The 14,101-nt window shown below is 45.5% G+C and overlaps 1 pseudogene; it reads right to left on the reverse strand.

Annotated features, from left to right (window-relative positions):
• The window catches only part of LOC143390231 (protein-tyrosine kinase 2-beta-like), a 49,621-nt pseudogene extending 42,687 nt beyond the window's left edge, over positions 1-6,934 (reverse strand).
• Between the last annotated feature and the right edge of the window lie 7,167 nt (positions 6,935-14,101).

Below are 14,101 nucleotides of genomic sequence, written 5' to 3' on the forward strand. Positions count from 1 at the left end.
CTCATGCACAGGAAGCTGGCCTTCTATAATTTCATCTATTCTTATTAGGGTAGGTTTTCTTTTAGTACAGGTAGCCCTCCCCTCCTTTCCTCTTGCACCCCAACCTTGCATCCCAAACTTGAGGCCTTGCCCTAGCTGCATCTGAATGAGGGCAGCAGGAATGCTCTGGAAACCAAGAACCTGGACCAATGGTCTGAAGGCCAGACTGCTCCTCCAAACTCAGGGAGCTGCTGGCCCTGTGTCTCTGTCCCTTGGGCTGCTGAAACAACATACCACAGACAGGGCAGCCGAAACAAAACTTCTTATAGTTCTGGAGGCTGAGAAGTCCAAGATCAAGGTGCCAGTTCTTTGTGAGGGTCCACTTCCTGGCTTACAGACAGCTGCCTTCTTGCTGTGTCTCCCATGGCTAAGACAGATTGTGCTCTGGCCTCTCTTCATCTTATAAGGGCACTAATACTATAATGGGGGTCCCACCCTCAAGGTCTTATCTAAAACTAATTACCTCCTATCTTAGTCTGTTCCTGTTGTTATAACAAAATATATTAAGAGGGATAATTATAAACAACAGAGAATTACTGCTCACAGATCCTGAGGATGGGAAGTCCAAGATCAAGGTACCACCAGATTCACTGTCTGGTGAGGGTTCCAAGATGGTGCCTTCTTGCTGCATCCTCACACGGCACAGAAGGGAAGAGGGTGCTTCCTTCAACCTCTTTGTAAGGGCAATAATCTCATTCATGGGGCCACAGCTTTTGATGCTGTCACACTCAGTATTAGGTCCAATGTAGCCTTTTGACCAAGTAGCTCCCAAAGGCCCCTCCTCCAAAATGCCACCACATCAGGGGCCAGGACTGTACCATGTAAATTGGGGAGGAGCAAAAAACATCCAGTTCATAGCACACTGTGCCACATCAGGTGAGTGGTTTAAGCTTGAAGCTAAGTTGGATGGGAATTTGATGGTGTCACACAAGCACAGGGCACACTTGGAAACTGGATTCTGCCCTCATCCCATTCCAGGGAAGCCACACCCAGGGACCACACCTGCAATGCAGAGACTCTTCTGTGGGTGGGAAGAATGCATCTGGAAAGACAGGAAGGACACAGAATGGCTTTAGTTCCTGTCCCTGCTGGGGATGCAAATATGAATTCCCAGTGCAGTGACACTTCAGGAAAAAAATGAAGATGTATCTCAAATGTGGCTTTTTAGCCTAGTGGAGGCTGGCTGAGAGATAGGTTAGGAGTGGGGGTCCTGGCGGCAATTCTGCATTGCACCATATCATGGACGAATGCCCATTTTTTCTTACTACCCTCCTGAGAGAGAAAAACAGATGGTCTGATAATAGGAATGCACACACAGAGAGAGTGGGTCTGCTGGTGACAGCCAGAGGGAGAAGACACCAAGAAACAGGCAGTCAGTGTGCCAGGCACGGGGAGGACAGAACATGGCACTTAGAAGCAGGTGACCAAACAATTCAACCTCACATGCATCGTACTTTGGGGCTTGGCAGGGACATTCCTAATGGTTATCCCTGGACATTATGTGTAAGCTGGAACTAAGACAAACCAGGACACATAGTAAGCCCTCCCACCCAAAAGAGAATGGGAAGAAAAGGAGAGGGAGAAGGAGAGAGAGAGGATGGGGACTGCGTGCATGTAATCATGATCATGAAGAAGACACCCCGTGTTGGCACGTCTAGGTGATGCTCTGCAAGTTGTTTTCAGAATGCCATTTTAGCCTCTTTCCCAGACAAGCAAATTAGCACATTAGAAGAAAATAGAATGATATAAGCCTTTGCTGGCTACAGAGATTCCAAGCTCCCAAACAAACACAATTTCCTCTGAATAGCAAACCAAAGGGAAGTGGAAAATCAAGAAGAGCCAAGTATGGTTTTCATTTGGCACATTGTTGAGTCTCTCCAGCATCTACCTGATTTATGAGGGGTCCTAGGAACCAAATCCAGGGAGTACTTTTGTGGTTTTGAACGTGGCAAGCATCATGAGTCTATTGTATTTGGATAGAAGTAAGTTGGGAATAAAGATAACTCTACAAAGTCAGCAAGTACGCCTGGAGTAACCATGTTTTGGAAACATGCCTCGGTAGGGACTGTGTCAGGGTGAATCTCCATTGCTTCTATTTGATCAGATCAGCCAAGTGAGGGGTGTTGGAATTTCAGGAGTGTTCTTATGGAAGGACATGTGTTTGGCAAATCTGGAAATGCTGGCAGCATTTTGAGTACTCGGAGGATGGTGAAAGAAGATATGGAGCTTGATATGAAAAATTGGTTGAAGTCAAAGCCAAGCTAGGGAAAGGAGGTTGTCAGGAAGTAGATGGAGGGAGGTACTTCTCCAGGAGAATCTCAGTCAAGGATGCCAGGCCTGGGTTCCCTATTGGACATTTCCTACTGGACACCTCTAGTGGGCTCTGAATAGTAAAGCTAGTCCTTGATGTTCAGACCCAACTCTTCTGTGTTATTTGTTCTCCTCAGCCTTGTTTCTTCCTGTCAGAGCTTTTGCCTCAGTTTGTAATCATTTGTTCTTTGGTTTAAGTCAATTTTGGTCTCACCCTTGGCCAGGAAACCCTGTGAAATCAGAGAGTGTACCTGTGTTTTGGGGTACTTTGCTGCCCCAGACCACGGCCAGCACGGTGCCAGGCATGGGCACCCAACTCTGTTTGTGGAATGGAAGATGGAATTATTCAAGACTCTTTCCACAGTGACCGCATCCACAGCCATGGTTTCAACCACCACCTTGAGGCTGACCACACTCGACTGTCTGTGCCCACACTAGTTCTCCCCTCCAGAACATGCACCAATGGTTACTCAACATTTCCATGTGAAAGTGTTAAAGCACCTCAATTGCACTGAAAGATCTGTAACTGCGCTGGGAAACACGTCACTCCCCACCCAGTCTCTCCTCCAGTGTTCATCATCTTAGGGAGGGGGCCCTGTCCACCTGAACCAGGGCTGCCACTCTTCACACCTCCCTATCCCTCATTCCTGCACCTCCCATCCATCACCAAAGCCTGTCACTTCCATCTCCTACAGTCTCTGGATATCGATTAAATTACATCAGCATCTTCCCACAAGGCATGGAGTAAAGATCAAAACTATTAACATGTTTTAAGAAGCCAATCTTAAGGAACTCTCAGCCTCCAACCTGCCATGTACCTTTCCACTCAAGGACTACCACAGGTGGTATTGCCTGGGCTGGTGACTTCGTTTCTCTTGCTTTCTCCTCTTTCCTTCACTTCATAGTCAAAACTGTAAAATGCTAGTTATTCTCACCATCTCTACTCAACCATCATTGTACAATGATTCCTGCCCCCATCTCTCCACTGGAACGACCCAGCAAAGAATCACCCATGGCACCTGTGGCTGAAAGGCAATGACCCTATTTCTGCCCTCCCCTGACTTGACTTCTCTGAGCACCTAACATTGCTAAACACTCCTTCCTTAAAGCCCCTTGGCCTTTGGCCCCCCTGACTGGTTCTCTCAGTTCTCTTCATTTTGTTTTGGACTCTTCTTTTCCTTCATTTGCTTCTCTTTCTTCATCAGTCCTCTGGAAATTAACTTCCCCAGGTTTCCCAAATGGAACTCTTGCTCTTGCTCAACTCAACCTCCATGGATGATTCTGCCCTCTTGCCTGGCATCCATCACATGACAATGCCAAATCCTTACCTCCAAGTCCTTTCTCCCTCCTAAGCTCCAGGTCCACATTTCACTGTGGAGTTGCTTCTAACACACTTCAAACACACCACAAGTAGAGCTGGAATCTCAAGGCCCTTTCTTTCTCTGCTCCTATCTCAATGAATGGTGCCAGCTCCCATTCAGTTGCCCAGGCAAGAGCTTGAGTCATCCTTGTCTCCTTCCTTTCTTTCCCTCCCTACATCCAATTAATCATCAAATTCTGTTGACTCTGCCTCCAGAGACACACTCAGATGGGTTGACTTATCTGTTCCCAGTGACGCTCCCTTAGTTCAGGTCCTCATCAGTTCCCTCACACACAACAGCCACCACTTCCTAACCCACTTCCCATTTGCCAGCTTCTTTCTCTAACCCTTTGTATTCTGCTCTCAGGGTTTGGGGATAAAAGTTCCCTAAATGATTTTTCAGAAGACTAGTGAACCAACTTTTAAAAGAGCATTTAGAGCATTTCTTTAGGCCAATAAGAAACAGCTAGGTAGAAAATAATACTTCTGTGCCCCTGTCTCAAAGACTCACTGGGCATATTAGCTTATTAACGGTTCTGAGAAAGCTTGCTATAAAAGAATCTGTTCAGAATTGTTTAACCAATTATCTTCTAAGCTTCCTTGAGATAAGACCCTTTCTCCAGGGCAACCTCATTAACATCTTTCAGAACACCATGTGCTATTTTAAAATACTAATGTGATTGTCTTCTCAGTTTGAAAATAACAAAGATGAATGGATAAATACCCAAAGAAGACAAATTGAACTTCATTCTCTGGGCAATTAGTGATCCTCGGAGATTTTTGAGCAGGGTAATCACCTAATACTCATCCAAGCAACCAATATTTTCAATTATTTGAGACCCTGTTGTGCACTAGGTACATTTCATCTACCATCTCCAATCCTACAGCAAGGCTGCAGATGGACATGGTCCCCAGGGGACAGACTGAAGTGCAGATGGGTTAAGCATTTAGACCCAAGGCCACACACCACTAAGGGTAGGACAGCTCATGGCTGGAAGTCCAAGTGGCTTTATGGCCACAGCTGTTTGTAATAATCAGTGACATTAGAAGGTGATCTTTAGCCAGCAGGAGACACTGGAAGCAGGAAAAGTCAAAACTTGGATAGAAACTCCTAGAAGGCAATTCCATCCTTCTGTTGTTGCTGCTGCCTCACCTTTGTCCCCACACTCCTCCAGATGATGCCCCCAGAACTGGTAGCCATTCTTGAGCTTGGGCCTTACTGCCCTTTCTATAGGCCTCCTGCTCTTCCTCCCCTTACACACCCACCAGGCCATCAAACAACTCTAAGAAAATCTCTCTCCCCCTTCCTAAAAACTAGGTGCTCTTCCTCAATGCCTGACCAACTCCAAATTTCTAACCTGATGTTCTAGGCCTCTTTATCTGCCCTCAATTTCTACCTTGGCCTTGACTTGAGATGCTTTTCTAAATAAATCCAATGCCTCCATCAAGCCAGACTACCCACCATCCAGCAGCCTCCCAGCCTCTATCTGTGTTGCTCCCTTCTTACCCCAGAGTCTCTGCTTTAAATCCTACCCATCTTTCAGGGCCCTTATCACTGTTAACTCAATAAAACCTCTCCCAAGCTTAACCAACCAGATGTTCGCTGCTTCTCAGCACAAAAGGTCAATGAGTGTTCCTCAAACTTGAAGATCAGGTTAACTTCTGAAAATTACGATAGTGAGGCTCACAGTGGATGGCATCATCTATGTATGAAAATGACATACCTGAAGGAAGACTCATGAAGTGGACAGTTAAGAAGATAGGAAAATGTCCCCTGGAAGAAGGGGGCCAGGGCTTAAATTCAGGCACATTTATGATCCCATATCAGAAACCATATGACAAGTAATCAAGGCCCTAATCAAATCAGTTACAGAAAACAGAAGGGGTCAATGGAGCCAGAATCAACAATGGTAACTGGCCAACATAGTGAGCTAATCAATTACACTCTGCTCTAGTGTTCGGAGGCAGGTGCATGCCGTAACAGACAGCAGGCAGGATGGTGATGTGGCCAAGCTGCCACAGCACCAACCAAAGGAGCCACTCACAGAGTTGAGAGGTGCAGGTTTTCAGGACACAGGAAGGGTTGGCAATGCCATGGAGAAGAGCTCAGGCAGCTTCCCAAGAGTTGGTGCCTTTCCTCCGAGTTCCCTGCTTCCTTGTTCAAATCACAAATTCTCCAAGCAGTCTTCTGAGAACCCATTTGACTTTCCCTTCCATTATCAATAAGGAATGTTCTGGGCAGAGGAAAAATGCATCCTCACTGAATCCATCTCTTGGGGCCATTAGAGGATTTAATGAGATCATGAGTATAGAAAGACACACCTAACTGCTCCCATGTAGCTATTGTTCAATACATGTAGGTGGTGAAATCAGCCAGTATATTGGAACTCTGCTTTTAATGACAATTTCATATAGACTTAGTTAAGTTGAACTGAATTCCGGGTATCTAGACGCCTTGATGAGGTGGATACCTGGATCTGTTAACAGATTTTAGGACCCTTAGTAAGAATAAGCCCATTGAGCTGTTGCTCTGGCAAAAGAGCCTGGTGATGCCCATCTAGCCCAGGGCATCTGTAGCTCATTACCATCCTCTAAATGCCCCACCAGCTCAATCCTCTAAATGTCCAGCAGAAATCTTAGATAGCTTTTTTTGAAAATGTAATCACTTGCATATGCCTCTAATTCCAATTACATTGGAGAGTATTTGAGGGGGCTTTTAAGTCCTTTGCAGAGACTCAAATGTCATAAATACATAACGAGTTGAAATGAATTGAATAAAGACCAAACAAACAATCAGGGTTTCAAACCAAGGCTGTAGCATCTGTCCCCCAAGCCCCTAGGGAAGTGAAGTTGCACACCTGGAGAGGAGTTTGGCCACATCAGCTGAGAATATCTCTCCTGATGCCAACTTCCCTCTGCCACGCAGAACAGAAGAGCCTGCTGGGCTTAAGGAGTGCTGCTCAACTGTCCAGGAAGCAGACGGCGGAACAGACAAACAGAGTGCACAGGTCTCCAGCTTACCTGGATCTCTGTCTGCACAGTGCATTTGACCAGTTTGAAGTTCTTCCCATGGTTGAAGCTGTTGCTTTAGAAGCAAAACTTGAGGATGAACACATCTGCCTTTTCCATGTCAACTGGTACCACCACCATGGGCTCTGGGGGACCCTCAGGGTGGTGTAATGTGCCCACCTTTACACAGCTCAGGGGCTTGGACACCCCGGACATCCTCTCAGACAGCAGCTGGGACCAGCACATCTCAGTCCTGTGGAGACAACAGAGAGACAGAACTGAAATGAGTGCCTAGAATCCCTCATGCCTTAGCCCCCCAGGTGCAACCATCAAGCAAATGACCTATTCTCCTCTTCCTGAAAACTCCCCTAAAGGCATCCAGCGTTCTTGGATGTTCTTGGGAAGCTGCAGCAGGTGGAATCAGGATGCATGAACATTCAGGTATAAAATCTGGACCTGGAGCTTCTTCCAAGCATGCTAGCCCTCTCCTCTGGAAGCCCCCTCTACCTCCCATTTCTCCCTGCACAATGGCTCCTAGGCAAGGGGCCCACACAGAGCAAATGCAGCTTTGTTAGGAAGCGGCCACAGCCTGGTTCCAAGGCACAGTGGAGCAGAAAAGTGAGAAGTGGGGCAGGAGAAAAAAGCAGGAAAGAAACAGGGACAAGGGGGAGAAAGCAGAAAAGAGACAGATTTGGAGAATGGATAGCTCTGAGGGACCTGGAACAGAAAAGGCAAGAGAGGGGATAGATGGTGAACCTGGCTTTTGAATGATGGCCTGACCATCCACAGCCTCAGCTGCTAGCCAGAGCTTTCATGATAGGAAGCCTGGATCCCCCAGGGACTCATCAAACAGAGCATACCTCAGCACACGAAGGACAATTCCCACCCTCTCTCCAGTATTATGAAAGTGTATTCTGTAGGGTGGGAGGGGCTGGACTCTAAGATTAATCCAGTTCTCATGATAGCCTAGCTTGATGCAGATCAAGCTATAAGAATCCTATGAATCTGTAGTTCACCCCCAATTTCAGCAAACTGATCCTGTTCTCTGGATCCAATAAGACTTCCGAGGACCTACTTTTTAGAGGTTTAAACAGGGTTGTCCAAAAGAAGTGATGGAAATGCTTTGGATTGATGGTGTCAACTGAAGCTCTATTTTGGGGTTACCTGGGAAGTTTTAAAGAACACTAACTCTGGGTTCTGTCTACAAAAGGGCTACTGAGGTCTGAACACTAGTATATTTTAAATTTCTAGGAGTGCCCTAACATTCAGCTCTCATGGTGAAATCTACCCTTACAGAAAAAAGATCTCAAAAGATACTATGATATGGAGGGAAAAATTCTGGACCAGAAGTTGGGGGAAACATGATGGAGTTGACCATATTAAAAAACAAGTGTGGGGTCAAATATTTAAAAAGTGGAATTACAGCCTATGATTTTAAAATAAAATTAAACATACTATGCTGGGCACTAGTTTAAAAAAAAAAGATTTAGACAGCAGCTTTGAGGAACCATTTATTTTAAAAAGCAAATGTGTACTAGGAAGTTTCAAAGAGGTATTGTAATGATGAGGGGAAGAGCAGGGCTTGTCCCTCAGCTGAGGGGCAGATGGACAAAGGGACAAACCAGGCTCAGAGTTTTCAGGGAAGCTACATATACATGTACATCTTTATGTACATATCTATACACCATCCACCCAGCATCATGGAAGTGTCCACTCCATTTTCCCAGGGACATCATTGAACATGTCCAGGTGCCAGTGTCTGCCGTGCAGTGGGATGGATCTCAGTTCGCCTTGACCTGCCACAAGGAATCTAGGGGAGGTCATTTGAGAGGTGATCCCAGGAAATACCACTCGGAGAGTACAGAGTGTGTGAAGGGAAGGCAAGATAGCTATGAAAGAGCTGTCTGGTGAGGGATCACTTGAACAGCTTAATTACTTCTGCTGGGAATCCTGGGAGCCTGACAGAATACACCCACCCAGACTTTGAGAGACCTGGGACATTTAGACTCTGCTTAGTACAGCCATTGTCCCCAGCATTTCCAGCCAGTTCTATGCAAGGGAGAACAGAGAAATTCCTTAACAAAGATGCAGAGCTGGTGGCTTGACCTTATGGATAGGATCAGTCAGGATCTTTTTTACAAGGGACCCAAGAGAACTCTGTCACCCTCTTTCTGCCACATGTATCAGCAGGAAGAAGGCCCCCATCAGAACCTGAGCATGCTCACACCTGATCTTTGACTTCCAGCCTCCAGTACTGTGGGAAATAAAAGCTTGTTGTTCTAGTCACCCAGTCTATGGTACTTTGTATAATGGCCCAAACTAAGACAGAACACTGAAACAGTGAGGTCTGAGGAGATACCCCAGGAGACGAGAAAAATGCTGCTGGAGGGTGTGAAGATGAGAGGCTGTCTTGTCCCTAAAGAGCATATACTCCAAATGGGGATGAGAATAGGTCACCACATATAACTAGGTAAACACTACACACACAGCTGGCCCTCGCTTCAGGATCTGCTGTGTCTATTGGGCCTGTGGCCCCGGGCAATTCTGTGTATGAATTAATCTTCATGAGGAAGATTTATGAGACAGGTGTCAGGAGGAGGAAGTTGAGTGGCATATGGTGTCTATCCCCAGGGACTAGACAGCACCTGCAATGCATGGAATGGTATGCTTCTTTACATTCATGTGTGAAATCCTAACCCCCAAGGTGATGGTGTTGGAAAGATGGAAGCTCTAAGAGGTGATTACACCATGAGGGTGGACTTTATGGATGGAATCAGTCAGGGTCTTTATTACAAGGGACCCAAGAGAACTCTGTCACCCTCTTTCTGCCACATGTATCAGCAGGATGAAGGCCCCCATCAGAACCTGAGCATGCTCACACCTCATCTTTGACTTCTAGCCTCCAGTACTGTGAGAAATAAAAGCTTGTTGTTCTAGTCACCCAGTCTATGGTACTTTGTATAATGGCCCAAACTAAGACAGAACTCCTAGGACTCTAAAATGAAAGTCGACAGCCTGGCTTCCCAATGGCCACTGGGAAACTTGGACACCTATAATGCTGCAATGTCATGCTTGTAAGAATATGCTCTAAAATCTGGAAAGAAGGGCATTGTACCCATAACTGCTGCTTATACCGCATGCTCCCAGATAGCCTCCATGAAGGGAATTGGTGTTTCTGAAGATTTGGGAGCCCTAAGAGATGTCACCTTAACCCAGCCAGCATTCTTACCAAAGGGTGATACTCCAGTGAGCACACACAAGACACTTCAGTGACTTCCTAAAATATCCTGGTAAGAATATGAGAAAGAATGTTTTAGGAATAAAATGTCTATATAATTCAGAGATCTCACTGGTAGGATCTGGGGAAACTCCATCTTCAGTGTTATATGTATCTACTGGCAGGTGGAGTGTGGAAGCATAGTGGTATGGGACAGTTAGAAGTCCATGCCTGTGACAGGGACAGGGCAAAGTCTGAGGGGATGATATTAGAATCTACATGTGCTTCTGTGCCTAAGCTGCTACAGCTGATGGTACAAAAGCAGATAGTGCTTTTAAACTCGAGAAAAAACAGGACACAAGAATGTGGAGCAACAGGAACTTCCCTTTACTGCTGGTGGGAATGCAGCATGATGCTGCCATTTTGGAAAACAGCCTCACAGTTTCCTACAAAACTAGACATGCTCTTATGATAAGATCTAGCAATCACACCGCTTGGTATTTACACAAAGGGACTGAAAACACATGTCCATACAAAAATGTACACAGGGATAATTGTAATAGTATTATTCATAACTGCCAAAAGGTGGAAGTAACCAAGGTGCCCTTCAGTAGGTGAATGGATAAACAAACTGGTACATCCATACAATGAAATATAAGAACTAAAAACAAATGAGTTTTGGAGCCACAAAATACATGGGAGAACCTTAAGTATTTATTTTTAATAAAAATGTCAATCTGAAAAAGCTACACAGTAGAATTCCAACTGTATGACATTGCAGAAAAAGTAAAAGTATAAAGACAGTGAAAAGATCAATGGTTTCCAGGGTTAGGGGAAAGGGAAAGATAAATAGGTGGAGAATGAAGAATTTTTAGTAGTGAAACTATTCACTACAGTAGTGTAATAGTGAATACAGGTATTTATGCTTCTGTCCAAAAAATAGGAAGTACAGCATCAGGAGTGAGCCCTAGTGTAAACTCTGCACTTTGCTTCTTCAAGGGTGCCCCAAACTTTCACTAGTAGATACAGATCTGTAATGAACTCCCCAAACTCTCTGAAGTAGAATACCTGAGAGGAGTCACACAAGAAAGATTCAGGCTACCTGTCCTTGGGGTCTTGGAGAACTCACCCCTCTACACTCCCCATGCTCACTCTGCCTGTGTTTGGGTTCCACCTCACTTTCTGACTACCTCCAGGACCTAACACAAGTATCTTAACCTCTCTCTCTGCCTCATTTTCCACATCTATACAATGGGGACAGGGCTACCTGCTCTGTTTTCCTTTTGGAAATGTTGTGACAATGAAGTGGAAAACATAAATTGATGTTCATTAACAGCATTCAATGGGAAGTCTCATCACAGTTATTAGTTGCCTATTTTCTAAAATCTTGCATGTGTTCCTGTTATGGTTTGGATGTGAGGTGTCCCCAAAAAACTCATGTGTGACACAATGCAAGAAGGTTCAGAGGAGAAATAATTGGGGTTTGAGAAGCTTAACCCAATCAGTAAATTAATCCCCTGAGAGGGATTAACTAAGCGGTAACTGAAGATGGATAGGATGTGGCTGGAGGAGGTGGGTATTGGGGGCTTTCCTTTGAGATATATATTTTGTATCTGGTGAGTGGAGTCTCTCTCTGCTTCCCAATCATCATGTGAGCCTCTTACCTCTGTCACAGTCTTCTGCCGTGTTGGTCTGCCTCACATCCAGACCCTAAGAATGGAGCTGGCTGTCTATGGGCTCAGACCTCTGACACCATGAGCCCCAAATAAACTTTTCCTCCTCTACAATTTTTCTGGTCAGGTCTTTTAGTCACAACAGTGAAAAAGCTGACTAAAACAATTCCCATATTTTGTTCCTCCTGCCAATGGCTCTCTAAAATAAAAAACAATTTCTGATTACCAGCATTTGCCAATTACCATGGTGTAAATATTCCCTCGATGTTATTTCAAGATACTAACATATATCATTGAAAGTTGAGTCAGGTAGAGGTAAGCACAATCCTCTAGAAGGCTCCAGCTCCTCTTTCTGATAAGCAAACTTGCTTGTTCCTTTGAATTTTGCCTGAATATTTGAATTTCTCATCAATAGCCCATCTCTGGTTTTCTATAACTGCAGTCTTCTGACCCTCAATGTGTGAGACAAAAGCCCTGACCCTTTCTCCAGACCTCTTTCCTGACTCTCCCAGCCCTGGCTTCTGCTCCTCCCTTGTCCTGGTCTGCCTCAGACCCACTGAGTGGTGTCAGAGGCACCTATATGCTGTGGCATTAGCAAAATCCCTGGCCCTGAGCCATGCTGGGCTCCAACTTGCTTTCTAGCCCTCAGGTCTGCCATAGTCACAGTCAAAGAATAACAAACACAAGGAAATGGGCCCAGATTAAAACAGGAAAGGTCTTGATTGGTTTAAGAACTTGTTGGCCCTAACCTCCAATGGGTACTCAAGGAGGCTGTTCAATCTCTGAGTCCAAGAAGCTTCAGGAAGAAGATAAATTATGCTCTTCCTGAATGGCAAGACGTTTACCTGCCTGAAGGAGGGGCAACTGAGGCAGGATGTACATCCCTTGGAGATTTCACAGGTGATCCTGGCCTGAAGAAGATGTTAGGGCTACAGGGGTAAACATCACAGAAAAAGAGAATTCGTGCCCTTGAAGACATTGTAGGGTAATGCTACGCCTTATTGAATATATACTGTGTGCCAGGGAGTTCACATAAATAATCTCTGATTTTCCAGAAAAATTCTGCAGGTAGGTCATATTCGTGTCATGCATGAGAGAAGAAACAGGCTTACAGTCTTGTCCAGATTACTCAGGTGGTAAGTGGCAGACATTTTGCCTGACTTCAAAGTCCACAGTAAGTAATGTCCTAGTGATGTGTCATGGAGGCCCCGAGGACATAGGTTTTAAATCCAGGTTTGAATGAATCAGCTGTGTCAGCCTTCTCCGTGATGTCACACCTCCCTTCTCACTAATGCTAATTACCAAATGCTGGGAGCAGGTGTCATGTCCTGCTACCACACTTATGGGGTAATGTCACACCTCTGCCATTACTGGCTCTGACGTCTGGAAACATAAGGCTCCCCAACAGTGGCTGTTAGGTTGATGGTGGCCTTGATGTTTTTTCACATGTCCATGAAAAAATGGAAAAAATAAGGACACTGCAGAAAATTCATCATAAAGCTCAATTTGAAGGACAGTCCTATTCTAACATTATGCTGTCTGCCTTTTCCTGAATTTATGATGCACATTCATTGATGAAAGGAGAAAAATAATTTTTGGTAATTTGGGCCCGGACATGTCTGCCACTTACCAGCTGTGCATCTGGACAAGGTGACTGACCCCTCTAGGCCTTGGTTTCCTTTCTTGGGGCATAAGGCTCAATTCTTCAGAATTTTTCTGGAGAATCAGAGGATACTTCAGTAAAGTCCCTGGCTCATATGTTTTAAAAATGCTTATAAATTGGCAGAAGAAAGAACTGGAATTGTACTACTGAGACCCTTTCTTAAAAGAACACCTGGCCTTGTAAGTGAGGGACTGGGTAGTCACCACAGCCTCTTCATCTTCCAGAGCTAAGAGGCTCCATTCACCTCAAAGCCCACCTTCCTCTCTCCACCCACCACCTAGGAAGATCACTCTCCCTCCTGCTCTGCTCACATGCAGGTTACTGCTCTGGCCTGAGCACTCAGAAGCATGTTCTGTGGAAGGAAGTTCACAGAAGACAGACAGAGCACCAGTTTCTTGGATCCAGCTTGAAGTCAGAGAGTCAGAGTGTCACGAGAGGCACACTTGATTTCCACTCTGTCTGAGTCACTTCCCTTGCCATTTCCCCATCAACATGATGGGGAACATAGGTCAGCTGGGTGCAGCCACTTAACTCATTGTGAGTGGCTTTGCAGTGTCAGGGAGCCTTTCCTGTGTCTCTGGGCAAGGTTGGACCCTTCTGGCTCCAAGTGGTGCCCCCTCACTGCCCAAGACCTTTCAGTCCCCAGTTCCTGCAGGGAAGCATTCTGCTGCCAGCCCCTGAGCCCAAGCACTGGGCTAATCCCTTCTCTCCTCTCCAGGCATCCCTCCCCATTACCTCATGAAGGAAGGAGCCAGATAGGTTGTGATTACTGCCAGCTATAATTCAGAATATTTCTAAAAGCATTTGTTGAGACTTTACCACGTCTTTGG

Source organism: Callospermophilus lateralis, unplaced genomic scaffold (genome assembly GCF_048772815.1).
Source record: "Callospermophilus lateralis isolate mCalLat2 unplaced genomic scaffold, mCalLat2.hap1 Scaffold_52, whole genome shotgun sequence".
NCBI lineage: Eukaryota > Metazoa > Chordata > Mammalia > Rodentia > Sciuridae > Callospermophilus > Callospermophilus lateralis.